General features: G+C 40.1%; 2 pseudogenes; both read left to right on the forward strand.

The window, feature by feature from the left end:
- Positions 1-10: 10 nt before the first annotated feature.
- On the forward strand, positions 11-5,560 carry LOC115778051 (diacylglycerol kinase alpha-like; annotated as a pseudogene).
- A 2,101-nt stretch (positions 5,561-7,661) lies between these two features.
- LOC115778052 (general receptor for phosphoinositides 1-associated scaffold protein-like) lies at positions 7,662-17,340 on the forward strand (annotated as a pseudogene).
- The last annotated feature ends 242 nt before the right edge of the window (positions 17,341-17,582 follow it).

A 17,582-nucleotide genomic window follows, 5' to 3' on the forward strand; every position in this document is an offset into this window, starting at 1 on the left:
ATGAAATCAGGAGATGGGTGACCCTGTGCCATATGAAATAATCAACAACTACTTCTCTATTGGAGTTGTGAGTTTCTCATCAATGCATAACACAAGTGTAAGTGTTTTGTTTTCAGTTTAGTGGGTTGGATAATCATTGTATTGTGTTGTGATTGCAGGATGCCTCCATTGCCCACCGGTTTCACACAATGAGGGAGAAACATCCGCAGAAATTCAACAGCAGGTTTGCATATTTGTTTGAATATGTGTTTGAAACAAAGCAAAGAGTGTATCCCACTTATAGTAATACAACAGTTTTTGGAAATCAGTACCTTCAACAGATACACAGTTTAACAACACAGTAGAGCTAAAAGACAGTGGATTTTCTGTTCTCAGCTTCGCTTTAATGTTTCCTGTTTGCATTCGCTGCTTTTTTTTTTTTTTTAAACTAAAACACGAATGCTTGAGGTGACAGCAGATGTCTGTGGCAGCAAGTGTTGCAGTTTGACTCCTACTCTTTCTAAAGCGCTGTGCGTGCTTAAAGGAGAAACTGTTCTGTGAAAGTGAGGTATCACTTAAAGTTTTTTTTTTTTTTGTTTGTTGGTTTTTTAACGGCAGAATGAAGAACAAGCTGTGGTATTTTGAATTTGCCACTTCAGAAACCATCTCTGCTTCCTGCAAGAAACTGCGCGAAAACTTAACAATTGAGGTGAGAGCGGAGCACATGAGCTTGCAGTTTGTCTTTGAAAAAAGTAGCTTCAAATACAAAATTGCAGTCAGAGGCAGCACAGTTTTTCCACTCTAACGTTGTGGGTGTGCTGTACCGTCTCCAGTGTTGTGGGACTCCCCTGGATCTCAGTGGCCTGTCTCTTGAGGGGGTTGCGATCCTAAACATTCCCAGCATGCATGGTGGCTCCAACCTATGGGGTGAGACCAAAAAAGTGGACACTAAGGGACTGGCGAGCCAGGAAGAGCCGGCAGGATCATCAATCCAGAAATCCTGAAAATAACTTCCCAAGGTATTTGGTGACATTAAGATTTCTGATCTAGCAGCAGTGGTCCTGAGAGCCCAACACAGTGAGACTAAATTAATTCATGAAAATATAATTTAGCAGCAAGTATGTAGCTTACCTAAACCAAACCAAATGCAGAAACACATTTAGGCTGACACCCTTCTGTGGGTGTGTTTGTTATGCTGTGTATGTACCACATTGTCAAAACTATTACTTAAAAATATTGCAAAGTAAAAAGAGCTAAACGTAATATAAATACTGGGCTTAAACTCACTTAAAACCAGTGGAGGTAAACTTCAAATACAGTGTCATGATTTTTTTAATATTTTTCTTATTTGTCACACTTAAATGTTTTTTATATTTGACAAAGAAAACCCAAGTAAATATGAAATGCACGTTTTAAAAGGATCATTTCATTTATTTGTCAAGAACAGCGTGTTGGACTCAGACATATTAAAAGGCAGCGCAATTATTTACAAAGTCTTCATTATGTACACAAGTCAGATTCAAGGACCAGAAAGTGGCAACACGTAAGTGAAGCTGGTGTATGGAAAACCTCAGACACAGAGAAATACACAGGTCAGCATGAAGGGAAACTCAAAATAATAATAATACACAACAGGTGAGCAATTTACCACAAGGAGTAGCAGACACTCTGGCAAAGATTGGCAGCTTGAGCTAGTCCTGTCCTGCTATTGGAGGTGACTGAGTTCCCGCTCTGCCTGACTGCAGAGCGGGAACCCAGGCTCCACCCAGAAGGGAGGAGATAAACAGCCAAGCCCATGCCCTGGAGCAGGAGGAAGGAAACCTCCAAAATGAGTAACAAACACAGCGAGGTCATGACATTATTAAGTGGAAAAAAGCTACCCAAACCTACCTGGCTCTTTGTGAAAAAAAGTAATTGCCCCCCTTGTTGAATCATGGATTAACCACAGTTTTTGAAAGCTGAATTCAGTTTCACCAGCAACACCCAGGCCTGCTTATTGCCAGACCTGTTGAATCAGAAGCTGTCTGACAAAGTGAAGCAGGCTAAAAGATCTCAAAAAATAAACATCATGCCACGATCTAAAGAAACTCAGCAACAGATGACAAAACAAAGCCTCTGATATCTATCAGTCTGGAAAGGGTTGCAGAGCCATTTCTAAGGCTTTGAGACTCAAGTGAATGACAGTGAGAGCTGTTATCCTCAAATGGAAAAAACTTGAAACAGTGGGGAACCTTCCCAGAAGTGCCCAGCCTACAAAATGACTCCACGAACGCATCAACTACTCACCCAAAAGGTCACAAAAGAGCCTAGAACAACATCTAAAGAACTGCAGGCCTCACTCGCCTCATTTAAGGTCAGAGTTCATGATTCAAGCGGGTTATGGAGCAGGACAGTGATCCAAATCACACCAGCACGTCCACCTCTAAATGCCTAATAAATAAAATAAATAAATAAATGTTTTGGAGTGGCTTAGTCAAAGTCTGGACTTAAATTAGATTGAGATGGTCTGGCATGAGTTCAAACAGGCTGTGGCTGAATTAAAACCATTCTGAAGAGTGGGCCAAAATTCCTGCGCTTTGATGAGAAAGACTCATTAGTAGTTATTGCAAATGCTTGATTGCAGTTTTTGCTGCCAAGGGTGGCGCAACCAGTTATTAGGTTTAGGGGGCAATTACTTTTTCACACAGGGGCAGGTCAGTTTGGATAGCTTTTTTTTCCTTAATAAATGAAATCATCATTTAAAAACTACATTTTGCATTTAGTCAGGTTATCTTTTTGTCTTTATTAGTTGATGATCTAAAACATGTAATTGTTCTGCAAAAAACTAAGAAATCAGGAAGGAAGCAAATACTTTTTCACAGCACTTTATGTAACTTATGTATAAATAGGCAATTGTTCATGTAACTGTCAATATATGCAGGGTAAAGAGTTTAATCTGTACAAATTAATATTTAAAAAATATATATTATTATTAATATGCAAGACTACATATACAACATATTGCAGATATATACGTGAAAAGAGATAAGAAAAAAACAACCACTTTGAACAAGTAGGGAGTGATCTTCTAATCATAAATTAATTACAGATTTGTAAAAATAAATTTAGGCCTACAGTATTAAAATATCGACTAATATTTCTCAATATTGCTTGATTTATAATTGAGAAATGCTGTTGTCTTCTCCATTTTGTTAAATGCCCATTGTGATTTCCATCCATGTATTCAACACCGGGCTCTCCTGTAATAACCAATTCCTACTAGCACCAGCAGTATGTTCATTAAGTAGTCTTTTCATCCATTCTGGAGGTATATGCTCAAAATATATAAAATTACTCTCACATTTATAGCAGACATGGGGGTTGGTACAATAAATTCCTTCCATTTCTAATCTACACAAATTATAATGAATATCCAGTGAAACTGGCACCCGTGATGAAGCTTGATTTAGCTTTGAATGTAGTCACTGATTTTTCCAGCCACTTGAGGGCAGCAGAAAGCTGTGACCACGATGCTAAGGTCATCTGTAGCATTCCTTGCCTTCTGTTAGACCTCTACTCAGTTGAAAATAATCTCTATTTATCTTATTTATTTGGTGCAGCCCCTCCTCTCCCTTTGAAGGTGAGTGTCCGTTTAAGGCAGCTTTCTTGTGATTGGCTGCCCCTCGTAAACAGACAGTTTAGACTTTCCTTTGACAATTGTAACAGTTTTTATATATGTGAAAATAGGAAAAAAAAAAGAATGAAACATAATTTTGACTTCACTGTTGAATCTACACGACCTACGCAAGTGTGTGTTGCTGTTGCCAGCATTCCAGCGTAGTTACATTTCTTGGGAGGTCTGCGTCAGGTTGTGGTTACCTACAGCATAGATTTAAGGCAGAAGCATAAATCCACTGTAATAGGTTCTTTCTATGTTTTTTAGCAAACAGTTGCCTATTTATATATTCAGCAGACAATGACTCATCATTTGGAGTCGTGATTCAAACCAAATGATAAATGTCAGTCCAGTAACTCTGCTTTTACGTCTGATTTTGAAACTATGAGAGAAATATCTAAAGCTAGCTGCACTCTTTGGTCTAGTTTCACCTTTTATTTGCCTGAGCAGATTGTGTACAGTCAGTTTTTCATTGTTTTTAATTTTATTTATTTATTTATTTTTTTAACAGAAAACACTGAAAACTAAACATTTATCATGTTCATTCTAAAATATTAACACTTCAGTTTATGGTTTTAGTGCACACATAAATGTATCTGGTGTTGTTTATACATAATGTACTCAGTTTATTCACAGTGTAACATTTGTTTTTTTTTTTTTTACTTTTTATTCTGAAGCCACACCAAAGGACACGCCAAAATTTCAAGGCACCTGTATTCATATTTATAAAAAATGTTTCTGTGTCATCTTCCATGTTTTCAGTTCTTTTTTTTTGATTGTACCGTAATGCTCTTCCACCATCTTATCCGAGGACTTCATGCAATACAACAAACAGTTTTGGTGCTTCTGGTTCAGGTCCAGCACTCATTTGAAGTGGGCCTAATTTTTCTCCGAAGGCATGTTTAGTTTCCAAACACCTCTTTAAGTGCTTGAATGGCACCATGTCAGCATTAGCCAACTTCTCCCAAAAGATGACACATACAAGCTGAAAGCTGTTGACATCTCCGGTTCAGCTGAAATCTTGCAGAAGAAACCAGAGTTGCAAAACTGTCTGGTCACTTTTAACCCCTCTCTTTGTTTAGATTGTCCACACTGGTGGTTAGTTGTGGTTTGCTCCTCTGATCAGTTTCCCCCCTAATTCTCCACAGAGAAAGTGCATGTAAACTGCAGTTGTATGCAGTTGCACGATTGTAATGATTGCATACACACCAATGTGCCTCGAACCACTGCGGTTACTGGTGTCCACTCTGATGCAGATTAAATATGTTAACTGGCATCTGGATTTGATCCAGATCCATCGTTGTCTTCTTCTCTGGGTTTGATATGTCTGTGCTTTCTTGTCAGACCTCAGTGATCGGCGATTAGAGGTGGTCGGCCTTGAAGGAGCCATGGAGATGGGACAGATTTACACTGGCCTCAAGAGTGCGGTGCGGCTCGCGAAAACCTCTCAGATCACCATCAGGTGAGGGGTGGACGGCGGGGGGGGCACACAGACATGTGCAGACATGACAAGGCTGGGCTTTCAGCCTCAACAGTGGCCTGTAGTTAACTATGGGATCATTGTTAGCTTATTTACATAAGAATATACATTTAAATGTTTAATGGCACATGACTGTCCTGATGCATTCTGTTTATCCCTCTCTTTACATAGGACAAAGAAAGCATTACCAATGCAGATAGATGGAGAGCCATGGATGCAGCCTCCCTGCACGGTAAACACTGCACACACACACAGAAACAGGGGCTGCTTTAATATTAAAGCTGATTTTCCTGTTAGAAATAACATTCATAACTTGTTTGATTTAATATGTTTTTTTTTTTAATTTTATATTTTCTTTTCAGATTCACATCACACACAAGAATCAAGCTATGATGTTATGGCTCCTCCATCCAAACCATCTGGTTTTTTCAAATGAAACAGACTGACTACATGCATGTGCTTGCTGTATATAGACTCTTTTTCTTTGTAATATAAAATCAGTTTGAATGTGTATGCTGTAGAAAAACTGCATTGTAATAGTCAAAGTTAGAATAAGTATTTCAGAGGTTCTGCATCACTGTAAGACATAAACTAAGCATGGCATGATACAAATACAAACGTGTGAAATGTTTGCATTGTGGCAAAATGACCAAATTGTCTCAGTGTTTTTATCAATACTCAACACTCTCGATGTGTCAGTGCTAAGTGGAAGTGCTGCTTTGTAGGAACTTACAGTATGCTGGATATGATGCAAAAAATAAGTAGATTATTCAGCTCAATGTGCCTTTACTATCTGTTCTCTTTATTATGGCTTAGGTAGAAGAACTTACAGGCATGCACTTTGAGCATAGACCATTTAGTATTGATGTTTTGTTGTTTTAAAGAAAGTCAGAAGTATGTTCGAGTGTATTTGGAACCAAGAGTGAAGTAAAGAAAAGACTACATTTCAGAGTGTGTTTAAAGATACTTGAAAGTATTTTGGGAAACAGTAAAGGGGCTGCATGTTGAGCCACTGCCTGCTGTTCCTGTGAGTGTGTGTTATGTGTGTGTGTGTGTGAGTGTGTGTGTCTGGGCATAAAACTGAGATATGTTGACTTTATCTTGTAATTAGTAATTTGTGTTGAGTTCGATTTGAACCTATTGGTTAAGATCAGTTTAAACGTTTTTTTTTATTTTTATTTAAATGCTTTATAAATCATATCTATTCATTATATCAGGAGGATGTTAATGTAATAAGTAACTGTGTAACAATTTGAATAAATCAGCTGGACTTCAGTTTTTGTTTCAACTTCAATTTGCAGTATTCCTTGCCCTTGATGGTTGTTATATACCACAAGGGGGCATCACTGACTTTTTAGTCCTGGGCTGTGCTCTAACTCAAAAGAACTGTTCAGCCTGTGCAAGGCTTTACTTTTTTATTTTACAGCCTAAGCTGTTTGGTGTGTCACATCTTTAATCTTTTCAGGATTTCCTCCTGCAGGATTTTGATGAGTAGCAAAAATGCTTATGGTTGGTTTGAGCATCAAATGCTGCATCCCCAGCAGTGTCAGGACTACCAGCATGATGATGTGCCTGTGGAAACTCTGTCAAGGTCAAGGTTTACACAACTGCATTGCAAAAATAATGCAACAGAAAATTTTCTAGGACCCCAGACTTCTTTGGAAACGTAGCCTACTATATAAAATTCTGCAAAGCACATTTGGTTCTTTGCAGATTCGCCCTCTTTTGAAATGACCACAATCTATGAATGAGCAACTACTTGTTATTAAATAAAATAAGCAAAAGCATTTTAAACTTTAAAACCCTTATAAATTCATTAGCCAACATATCACCAGTAGCCCTCGATTCATAATACATACTGGTAATGATCTTAAATCAAAACCTTCCTCCATCACCTCATCAGAGGATTTAAATCCATCCAGCAAATGGTCTTGCTGCCTCTGGTTCTGATCCCAGCACTCATTGAAGCAGGCTTAATCTCTTTGGCAAAAAAAGTCATTGAGATTTCAAAAAAGAAGAGGAAGCTGAAGTGTTATTTTAATTCTGTGTACCACTTAGTATTAGAAGCTTGCAGTTTTCTGCAGATTATAAATATCAACAATGAATGAAAAAAATCCTTCAAAAGTACTGTTTTGTCCATCCAATTGCCCCTAAATGAAAATAGTATTCTGCAGCAAAAGGAATAAGAAGAAACTCACTATGTGGAAATTTTTTAAATTTCTTTTCGCCTCTGCGTCCTATTTGTTTCTATGGCAAACACTTCGATCTGAAACAGGAACAATCCGAGGTGCACTTGAAGGCACCGCAGAGTCCGCAGGTCGGCGTCGCTATTGGCACTCATTTGTGTTCCTCACAACAAAGTCCCCGCCTCCAAACTATTCAAAGGAAACAAGAGAAATTGTATTGGCTCCACACGGCCGAAGCTCAAAACTCGGTCAAGCATCGTCCTCGGCAGGTTTCAGTCTCTGTGGTAGGACAACAGAAAGTTTTTTTTTTTTCTTTTTTAAAAAAAACAAAACTTTTTTTCAATTTGCATTTTCAATAACAATGACGTTCAGGAGGCTGAAGAAGGTGAACTCCAGCTCACCGGGAGACGGACAAACATCTCAAGACGAGATTTATTTCCCTTCTTCCAAGTCGGACAGCTGCAGGACTATGGACTTACCGGACAAACCCTCCTTGGAGGTTACAACTACAAGACCCTGGCTTACTCTGGGGGGACGCTGCCCAGAAACTAACAAAAAGGTACTGTTACTTTTCTGTCTGAAGTTTATTAACTGAGGTGTACCTGCAAAAGTTTATTCTTGGTAGGTAAACTCATTAAGTTTTATGTTAAAACTACTTAAGCACTTTTTTTTTTTATAAACTTGAAAGGCAGCATAAAATATTTAAATTTACTCAGTAACTTCTGGATGTTTCTTATGAACTGTGGGTTCTCATATGAATATCTAGCAAGTATATAAGCCCATTAAATGGTTATCAGGTTATTGTGTCCAGTGAGTGCTGGTCGGCGCCACACAGGGCATCTTACAGAAGCCCATCCAGGGGCAAGTGTGGACCTCCCAGACTGAATCTGCTGTATGTTGTGTGAAGCAGACCTCGCCCAGGTTCTTCATATCTATTTAATTTATTTAATCTAGAGGAAAGTGATCTCCAAGATTAAACACACTTTTCAGAAGCGCATGACGCAAATAAAAGATTTTTTAGTTGAGAACAAGTATGTTATTAAGAAAGCAAACTTGCATTTGATGATTCATGCAAAGTAAAATTGTCCCAGTAGTCATTTGAACAGCAAGTTGCATCAGAACTATAGGATGCGCTGCAGAGTCCACCAGGGGAAGTGCTTATCTGTTTAAAACGTACAACAGTCAGTCGCAGCCTGTCCCCTCGGGCTGTTTTTCCTCCTTCCTGCTGAGCCGTTTTGCAGTTAGGGACAAGCCGTTGACGTGGGGGGTGGGTTGTCTGATTGTAATAGGATGATCAGTGTTATTCACCTCACCTGCCATGGTTTTAATGTTGTGGATGATTGTAATCAGATGGGCTACAAATTGGCCTCAGTGTTCTGCTGCCATCGTGACCTGGTCCCTCATTTCAGGGAAAAATGATTTGAGCCTTAGACCTGCATGTTTGTCTGGATTTCAGGAACGGTTTCTGACAGCCCGCATCCTCCAGTCTATGTTGCATAATGCTTAATGTTTACACTGTAAATATGTTTGGCTACTGTGCCAGTCACATGTTTGTTTTTACCCCTCATGAAGCTGATTTATATTGAATTCTGAAGCTTAATTTCTTCTCGAGTTTTCTGCTAAAAGAGGACATCTGAGTTGGAGAACTCCTTTCAGACAGGACATGTGACAGTGTCCTGTAGTGAGTCGAGGCAACGTCAAACCCACACACAGAAGCGAGAGCAAGGGGTTACAACACAGCATTGTGTACACTCAGGGACGGAGATCCTGCTTGAGCCACCCCTGTTGGTCTCTCTGGGTACTTGGGAATAAATGCACTCATTGAGACCGGACTGGGTCAATTCTGGAAGTGTTGGGACATAAAGAAAGCAACATTTTACTACCCAGAGAGACTGTAGCACAAAGCAGCCTTTCATTGGAGCAGCAGCATTTAAAAATGATTGAGCTGGAACAGAGGTGGATTGATCAAGTGATTTAGTGGAGGCTTTTGGACAGATAGCTGCCTTATTTACACAGCCAGGTGGGGCAAGGAACCTGACTGGTTGGGCTTTCTCTCAATGCTGTTATTGTGTTCCAGTGAGTCCCTCTGTGTATTATTTGTTTCTTTTAATAGACTGTAGTTGGTGTAAACATCTTTACAATTTTTAGATTGGTTGACAGTTTGCGTGCCTGAAGGCAGCCAATTGGCTTCTGGGTATAGGTGCAGCTTAGGTGTTGATGTCATGGCGAATGAGAGTAAATGGAGAGGAGCCAGTCTTGCATTTTTGGTTTCGTCAACAACATCGCTATGCTGGTTCAGTTGCTTAAGCATACCAGCAAGGTAACTTGATGGACTGGCCGATGGTGTGCTCAGTAGATGTGCCTAGGAAATGCTTCGGGGGAAATGCTTGGGGGAAACCCTCGTGAGTAAAATGAAGCTACGCAGGTGTATGACATGCTTCATGCATTGTTTCGTTTTCTTCTTGCAGTGGTGGCGGCTTACAAAAGTGGAAACCCCTAACGCAGACGCCAGAACCACAAAGGTACAACATCCCTCATCTTTCTCTGACATTTCTGTTTGAACTTTTTTCTCTCTTAATTTGCCTTCTCATGAATTATTTCACAGCACCACCTTCCTTGGAAAAATGATACAGAGCCAGCAGACTCAAATCAGAACCAAGGGCCTTATTTTAAACGGAGAGATCTGTGATTTAAAGCCATTGTTGAAACTCAATCCAGCAGACAGAGACAGACTGTTACTGTACATCTGTCTGTGACGTCTGCGTGCTGCTCGACACAGAGGAAGTCCTGTGCAGCCAGCAGAGATGTATTGTTGTTCAGTTTAGTTAAGGATGCAGAGAAACACAGACATTAACCTCTTGCTGACTTCCACTCCTCCGTGGTCTTTAATTTGTATTTGATGATACAAAAACGGCTGTTTCTTATGGATGTTTCATAATTAATATCATTAACCTAAATTCAAACAGGCTGTAAACCCCCAAAACTATAAGGCATATTCTTTTTCTTTGCCTTTACTAGAGTGGATTCCCATCATCCAGAGCTCAAAATGATGCTCATTTATGTGAAAGACATTTTTGATTTGCTGTATTGAAAACAGTGAAAACTTCTTTTTAGCTGGATCCCAGTGCTCAAGGTGACAAACTATAAAAGTGCTAATTTTTCCAAACAGCAGTATAAAACCCATTCATCCGCCCACTGTCCAAACTAATTATCCAGTTCAAGGTTGTGGGTTCCTGAAGCCGATCCCGACTTTCATTGGGTATACCCCTGGATAAGTTGCCAGTCCATCACAGGGCTATGAGAGAAGCTCTGCCAGCTGCAGCAAACCCAGATAGTCTGTTCAGTTAAAAGTGACAAAAATCTTTCTTTTCTCATTTATTTTAGGAAGGTGGTGGTCCTGGAGAAGAAAGAAGAGGAGGCATTTGGTTTTGAGATTCAGGTAAGATTGACCACGGTACTGGGGTAGGGTTGGGGGAGACTTCTGAACTTCTCAAGTACCATTTAACAGGATTTCTATGATAAGCCACAATTTCTGTCAGCACATAACAAAACTTAAGTGGCAGAAGCCTGTACACTCCTGTTCTGCATCTCTTAATCTGAGTGTTTCAGCGAGAGGTGAAGGGTCACGCATCATTCAAGTAAACTCGTTGATGTTAATCCCATGACTGGGGAGATGCTTTTATTATTATTATTTTTTTCCTCCCAGCATCTGTATTTTGAGCACAGTGGTTTACTCACATGCCTTCTATGTAATACCTGCCCCACTCTGACCCGCTCAGCAGACATTGTTACACATTTGACCTCGGTTTGTCCCTGATCTCTCTCTCTCTCGTTCATGTGCCCTTGAAGCCGTCTACCGCACAATATCAGCTCTGTTATTCAGACCTCATTCCTGGGATAGTTTGCTAAATTATTAAAGAGTGCGAGTATTCCTCCACATTGTAATGATTTGGCATTCATTTCAAGTTTCTCAGGGTGAAGTACTTCTTTGAGGAAAAGATTGTTCTATTTACGGGTTTGCTGCGCATTCCCACCCTTCCTGACCAGAAGGAAGTGAGATCATGAGGACAAGTTTGATGGTACGCAGAAAAAGAAAGAGACAGAGATGAATTTAGAGTCTTGTTTTTCCCTCGCTCTCTGCTCTGTTAGTACGGTGAGCCGAGGATCCAGCATGTAAATGTAATGTTTGGAGTTCATATTTGCATGGTTGTATGAGAAGGAAATCAACAGCGAGCGCAGGCTCAACCCTCTCAGCCCGAATTCAGGAGCGGATAGAAAACTTTATAACTAGCATGTTATTTTTATGAGACGCATCGTTTTGTTTCCTTGGTTGACCTTGGGTTTTCTTCAAGGTAAAAGCTCTTTCAGCAGCAGCAATGCTGACTAACAGTTGTGCGACAAGGGGAAGTCTATCTCTGTCCTGCAGTGGTCTGACCTTTCTGTAGAGAAGCTGTCATGACTGAAACGAGGAAGAGCATGCAAATATGTATGGAAGTTAGAAAACAGTTGCCAGAACAACAAAATATTGCCTTTGGGTTTAAGTAATACTCACGTCATGTGGTTAAGTTAAATTGGCAAATACGACCAAATATCCTGCAGTCAAACTGTAAGTACTTGTGTACTTGTTATAGAGGAAATTACTTACCCTTGGGTAGTTTACAGCAATTATTTTTTAAATTTATTTTTCTTTGTAACTATTTTTCCTGATCTTGTCGCTTTTCAATGTAATGATAACTATTCTGTTTTTAATATCATCATAAACTGAATATCTAATGGTTATGGGCTGCTGTTCATTCCAAAGGCTTTAAAAAGCTACTTGTCGCAGTTAATGATTAACTGATCGGTTAGCTGGAAGCTGGTCATGGGATTATACAACAAGGACAGTGTTTTCACAGCTATAATTATCTTTTTCTATTTTGCATATTATCTTTATTTACAACCATAACTTTCAAATTATTACAAAACTTCCTTTTGACATTTAGTGGAGTAGAAAACCAAAATCCTGAAGTATAGAGGCTGATGTGTGAACTGTGAGTAGGAGTAAAATGACTTTAGTGTTGGACATCAACCGAGTGTGTTTGATCACACAAGAGGAAATAAAACCTCATTTGCTTCTTTTGCGTCACACCGCCGCGTGTTCAGTGATAGTCTTCTTTCCTGCATTGTGTGTGTCATGACTTCCTCTGCATGCCATTCAGTGGTTTTTCATTGTTGCTGCATTATTTCAAATAAGTTCTTAGAAATCAAGAGTAGGGAAGCATTTTGTGTGTGTGTTTGTGAGGGAATTCCTTTTTGTTCAGTGTGAGTATTCTGTCTCCTTCAGACTTACGGCCTTCACCATCAGGACCAAAACTCTGTAGAGATGTGTACATTTGTGTGTAAGGTCCACAACGACAGCCCGGCCCAGCAAGCAGGACTTAAAGTTGGTGAGTAAATTTCCTCCTTTCTGTATGTTTTCCTCTTTTTATTTGAGCGCATTTAAGCCTAAAATAACCTGGAACAATGTAGAAATGGACCTAAGGGGGAAGTGAGCGTAACATGAGGCTACGGTTCAGGTCACTGTTGGCCAGCTGACACTTGTGTAACATGCGTCAACAAAAGCATTTGTTAATATTTGCCCGTTGTTTAGGGAAGTACAGACATGACTGTGTGACAGCTCATTCTTTCCAGCCAACAAACAAGTTGGTGAGCGGCTATTTGAGCCAGCAGATATCAGCGAGCGCTTCTCAGCAATGTCCCAAATAAGGCAAAAGCAAGTGAGCTTTAAAGGAAGTGATATTTTCAATTGATAAACATGTCTGGCTCCTTCAAAATTAGAAGCAGTTCATTAATAAACCAGGAAGTGCATATACATACATACATGCATACGTACATACGTACGTACGTACGTACGTACGTGTGTGTGTGTGTGTATGTATGTATACGTGTGTGTGTGTGTGTGTGTGTATGTATGTATACGTGTGTGTGTGTATGTATGTATACGTGTGTGTGTGTATGTATGTATACGTGTGTGTGTGTATGTATGTATACGTGTGTGTGTGTGTGTGTGTGTGTGTGTGTGTGTGTGTGTGTGTGTATGTATACGTGTGTGTATGTATACGTGTGTGTGTTTGTGTGTGTATGTATACGTGTGTGTGTGTGTGTGTATGTATACGTGTGTGTGTGTGTGTGTGTGTATGTATACGTGTGTGTGTGTGTGTGTGTGTGTGTGTATGTATACGTGTGTGTGTGTGTGTGTGTGTACGTGTGTGTGTGTGTGTGTATATATATATAAATAAATACAAAAAATACTTTTTTCACGAGAGGATTAGGGAAGGACAAAACTTTTAAAGTGAATTGTGCACGTCTGTGAAATTTGCCACAAACTGGTCACTCCCAGAGTCATGTTTCCATTATGTCCAAAAAAAAAAAAAAAAAAAAAAAAAAGGAAGGGGATTATCTGCTGCTGCCTGTTTTCTTCAACCTGCTGTCACTACAGTTTCACTTCCTAAATTCCTCGCGTGCTCACTCTATTGTCCCCCTTGTCTTGCAGTGAACACAATGACTTCATCAGTTTTTTTTTTTTTTGTTTGTTTTTTTTTTTAAGCTAAGTAGACTTAAAAACCTCACAAAGGCTGCTGTCACATATGAGTATCCACGCCACATCTTTTCTCACTCTGATGATACTGAAGTGGAACTGTGTGACTTTATGTATGTAATGTGTACACTTTTAAACGCTTTAATGCCCATAAACGTTCTTCTGCAGTTTTGTGATGAGCCATATGCCACGACTGTGCAAACCAGTCCTCCCACATTTGTCTTGCACATGTGTTGAGGTTTCATTTAGAATCAAGCGTGCCTCATCTGGCAGCATCCTGCAGTATTTGAAGTGTTGTTGGTTAACATACATGTTTATATATTTGTGTGTGTGTGCGTGCAGGGGATACAATTGCAAGTGTGAACGAGACCACCGTGGAGGGGTTTCGACACAAGGAGATCGTTCAGCTCATCAGGGCCAGCGGCAACACAATCAGGTACACAGACTTGGAAAACCCAACAACAGCGGCTTCAAACACTCGGAGCAACAACAGAACTTCTCCTTGTGTTTCTCGGAATTTCATTTATTAATAAAGTTTGTACCGGTGGTTAAACAGTTGATAGATCTGACAGGATATTCGCTTCATGGTTCACCTCTCTAACTTTAAAAAAAAAAATAAAAAATTAAAATGTGACTCTGATTCACGTGGGAACAGAAACCAAATAAGCTTGAAAGCTAATAAAGCTCAGCACAGAGGGGCGAATCAAGTAAGATGAGAATAATTTCTCAGTGAATTTCAAAATATGACATTTTGGTTTTGAGATTAATGTCAGAGAGGTGGGAGATCCTGGTTTCTGCTACAGTTTAGGGAACGTTTAAGTAACATGTTTCATTTGGCCTAAAATAACTTAATGCTGATGGTAAACATTTGCATGTGCGTTGGTAATGTGACAGTTTGCTTTTACTGTCAGTTGCATAAATGTGAGTTAACTAGGATAAAAAAACAACCTGAAGATGTTACTTGTTCAGTCCAGGAAGTTAATTTAAAAATCCTTCCATTATTGAACGCTCTTGATTCAGTTAGAATAATTTTGTCTGCCTCAGCTCTAGTATCTGGCACGTCGCTGTTCAGATTACTTATCAGTTGGTGTGCTGCGTGGGTGTTTAATTTGAACCACACACTCGTCCTCATCCCCCCCTTCTCTTCTTGTAAAAGATTAAAAAAGAAAATTAGCCTGGCTCGTCTGGAAGCTGCTCCGAGCTGATGCAGAAAAAGTGAGGTGAACCGCATTAGAGCGCCAGAGTATGCACACATTTTATAGACTGACATCATCAAATTATGCTTACAACTCAAGTTGGTATAAACTGTGAAAACGAGCTCTGTAAGTTGTTCTTACTCATGTTATTTAAAAGGATTTGCGGCACTTAAGTGGAAACTGTATGTGTTTCTTATGCTCCCTCTTGCTCGTAAACCAAACCCATTTCTTTCCACCAACTTATGAAAGGAGTCTTTCATATGGTCATTTTTTTTTAATCACCTTTTTCTGCCCTTGTAGTTTTTTTTAATATGTACTTCCTGCTATGCTTATTAACTCTACTGCATTCTGCTTTTTCATTTTTAAGGCTGGAGACGGTTTACAGTGACTCAATTCGAAAAGCTGAACTGGAAGCCCGGCTGCAGTATCTAAAGGTGAGTTTTTCACTGTTTGTCAGTGGTGAGTCAACCCGGATGAGTGTCCAGCAGCCTCACACACACACGCGCGCTTAAACATCTACATGCTGGATATAGACACCACACCTCCCTCCACACCTGCCCCCCCTCCCCCCTCCAGCAGTCCCACCACCTGTTGCGTTAGCAGTTTGTGCAGCAGGCCCACTGGTGGCTGTGCACATTCTTGACTCAAGCTGCCTGTAAAGTGGCCTTAAGTGAGCAAGCTTTTGCCCCAAGATTACAGCAGCTGTCCTTTTCTAATCCTCAGCAACACAGCTGCCTGGTGAGACAATAATCCAACATTTTAAAGCACAGCAACCTGCTGCTGAAGTGCTGCGTTTGACACATTAGTAATGAATGCATGAGAAGTAAAAGTTGATGTCTAAATAAATGTGACATAGTTATTGACTCATTTATGGTAAGATTTTAAAAAAAGGTGAGCTGACTTCTAGTAAGTTTTAGTCTGTGGCTCTTATTTGTGTCATGGTGTTTGAGAATATTTCTCTTTGTGCAAATAATTTGGCTTTTTTTTGAGTTCTGTACACCTGCAGCGTGGGCACAGATGATTAGGCTTTATTGCTTCGAAAGGCTGCATGTGAGGGTGCTGGATTTGTTTGCTGCATGTTATGATAGCTTGTGTTGTCTTTCTTTAGCAAACCCTCCATGAGAAATGGGATGAATATCGTTCACTGATGGTGCAGGAGCAGCGGCTTGTTCATGGTAGGTGATTTTTATTTGTCTTAGATATGGAGTTTTCAAAATGTGACAAGATTATACTGGCTAAAAGCATTTTTTAAAAATATATATATAAAGACAAAATGACAGTCTTGACATAGCTCAGTTATTTAGCAAGAGCAGTGCAAGACTGTATACGTTAACTGAGGCTGAAAATCTCCACACCTTGTATAAATTGATTGCCTGGATCTCAGAGTTTTTGAAAGCTTCCTGAGAACATTAAAATTGTCTCACATATTTCTTATTTCTATTTGACATGTATTTATATGATATTTATTAAGATGTGATTTGAAATGTCCAGTTTTTCCAATCTTAAAATGGTAAAACTCCTCGCTCCTGATAGATTCCTGTCCTCACATGTTCTCTTTCCTGCAGGTATAGTAATGAGTGACGCCACCGTGTACGAGTCCCTGGAGTCGGCCGGTGTGTACGGCAGCCTCGGTGCTCCAAGCCCTGCGCTTCAGAGAGCCCTCCACTGCACCGGCAGCACCAGCAGCAGCGCCAGTTTCTCAGCACGGCCACCGAAGACGACCCTCTCTACCAAACCTGCATATACCAAGCAGATGGCAGCGTGGACTCTGGCGACGCGGAAAAAAAGAGAGAACAGCAATCGAAGCAGCAGCGTCTGCGGCCGACCAGCGAGTTCTTTTCAACACCCAAGACGCAGCTGACCCGCAGTGCCAGCACTCGCAGCTACGTGAAGGGATCTTCGTCTTCATTGTCGTCCGGCCCGGGGGAGAAGCAAGGAGGTTTCAACACAGTGCAGAGGAAGCCCAAACAGAAAAGCTTCCGCAGGCGCCTCCTCAAATTCATCCCCGGCTTGAACCGACCGCTGGAGGAGGAGGAGAGCAAACTGTGAGCAGCAAACGGAGCTGTTTACAGAGAACAGAACTAAAGACTTAAAGTAACAGTGACTGCCAAACTAAACTGCCAAAGAAAACAGCAAGCAGCCCCAAAGAGTGAAGAATTTGAGACCAAAGTGTATTGGCTCTGTAGTTGCACCTCTCCCTGTTTAAATGGATAAACCAATTGACATTTGGGCTACATCCAGTAGCTTTCAGTGTTTTCTGGCTGTACATAAGTTTGTTTCTGTTTGTTCTAAGTTATTTATTTATTTTGCATGTTCAGTTTATGTACAGAATGAAGTGTGTTTCAGTCTGTACTGCATGCACAACTTTCATTTTGACAGCTGAATAAAACAATGATAATTGTGCAGCAAAACATTTTGTAAGAAACAAGTTCGATAACGACTTTAGATGACTCAGGCTGATCATGTTTTGTTTTCTTCACCCGAAGTCACGGTTCCCAAAAATAAAAAA

Source organism: Archocentrus centrarchus, unplaced genomic scaffold, assembly GCF_007364275.1.
Source record: "Archocentrus centrarchus isolate MPI-CPG fArcCen1 unplaced genomic scaffold, fArcCen1 scaffold_99_ctg1, whole genome shotgun sequence".
Classification (NCBI taxonomy): Eukaryota; Metazoa; Chordata; class Actinopteri; order Cichliformes; family Cichlidae; genus Archocentrus; species Archocentrus centrarchus.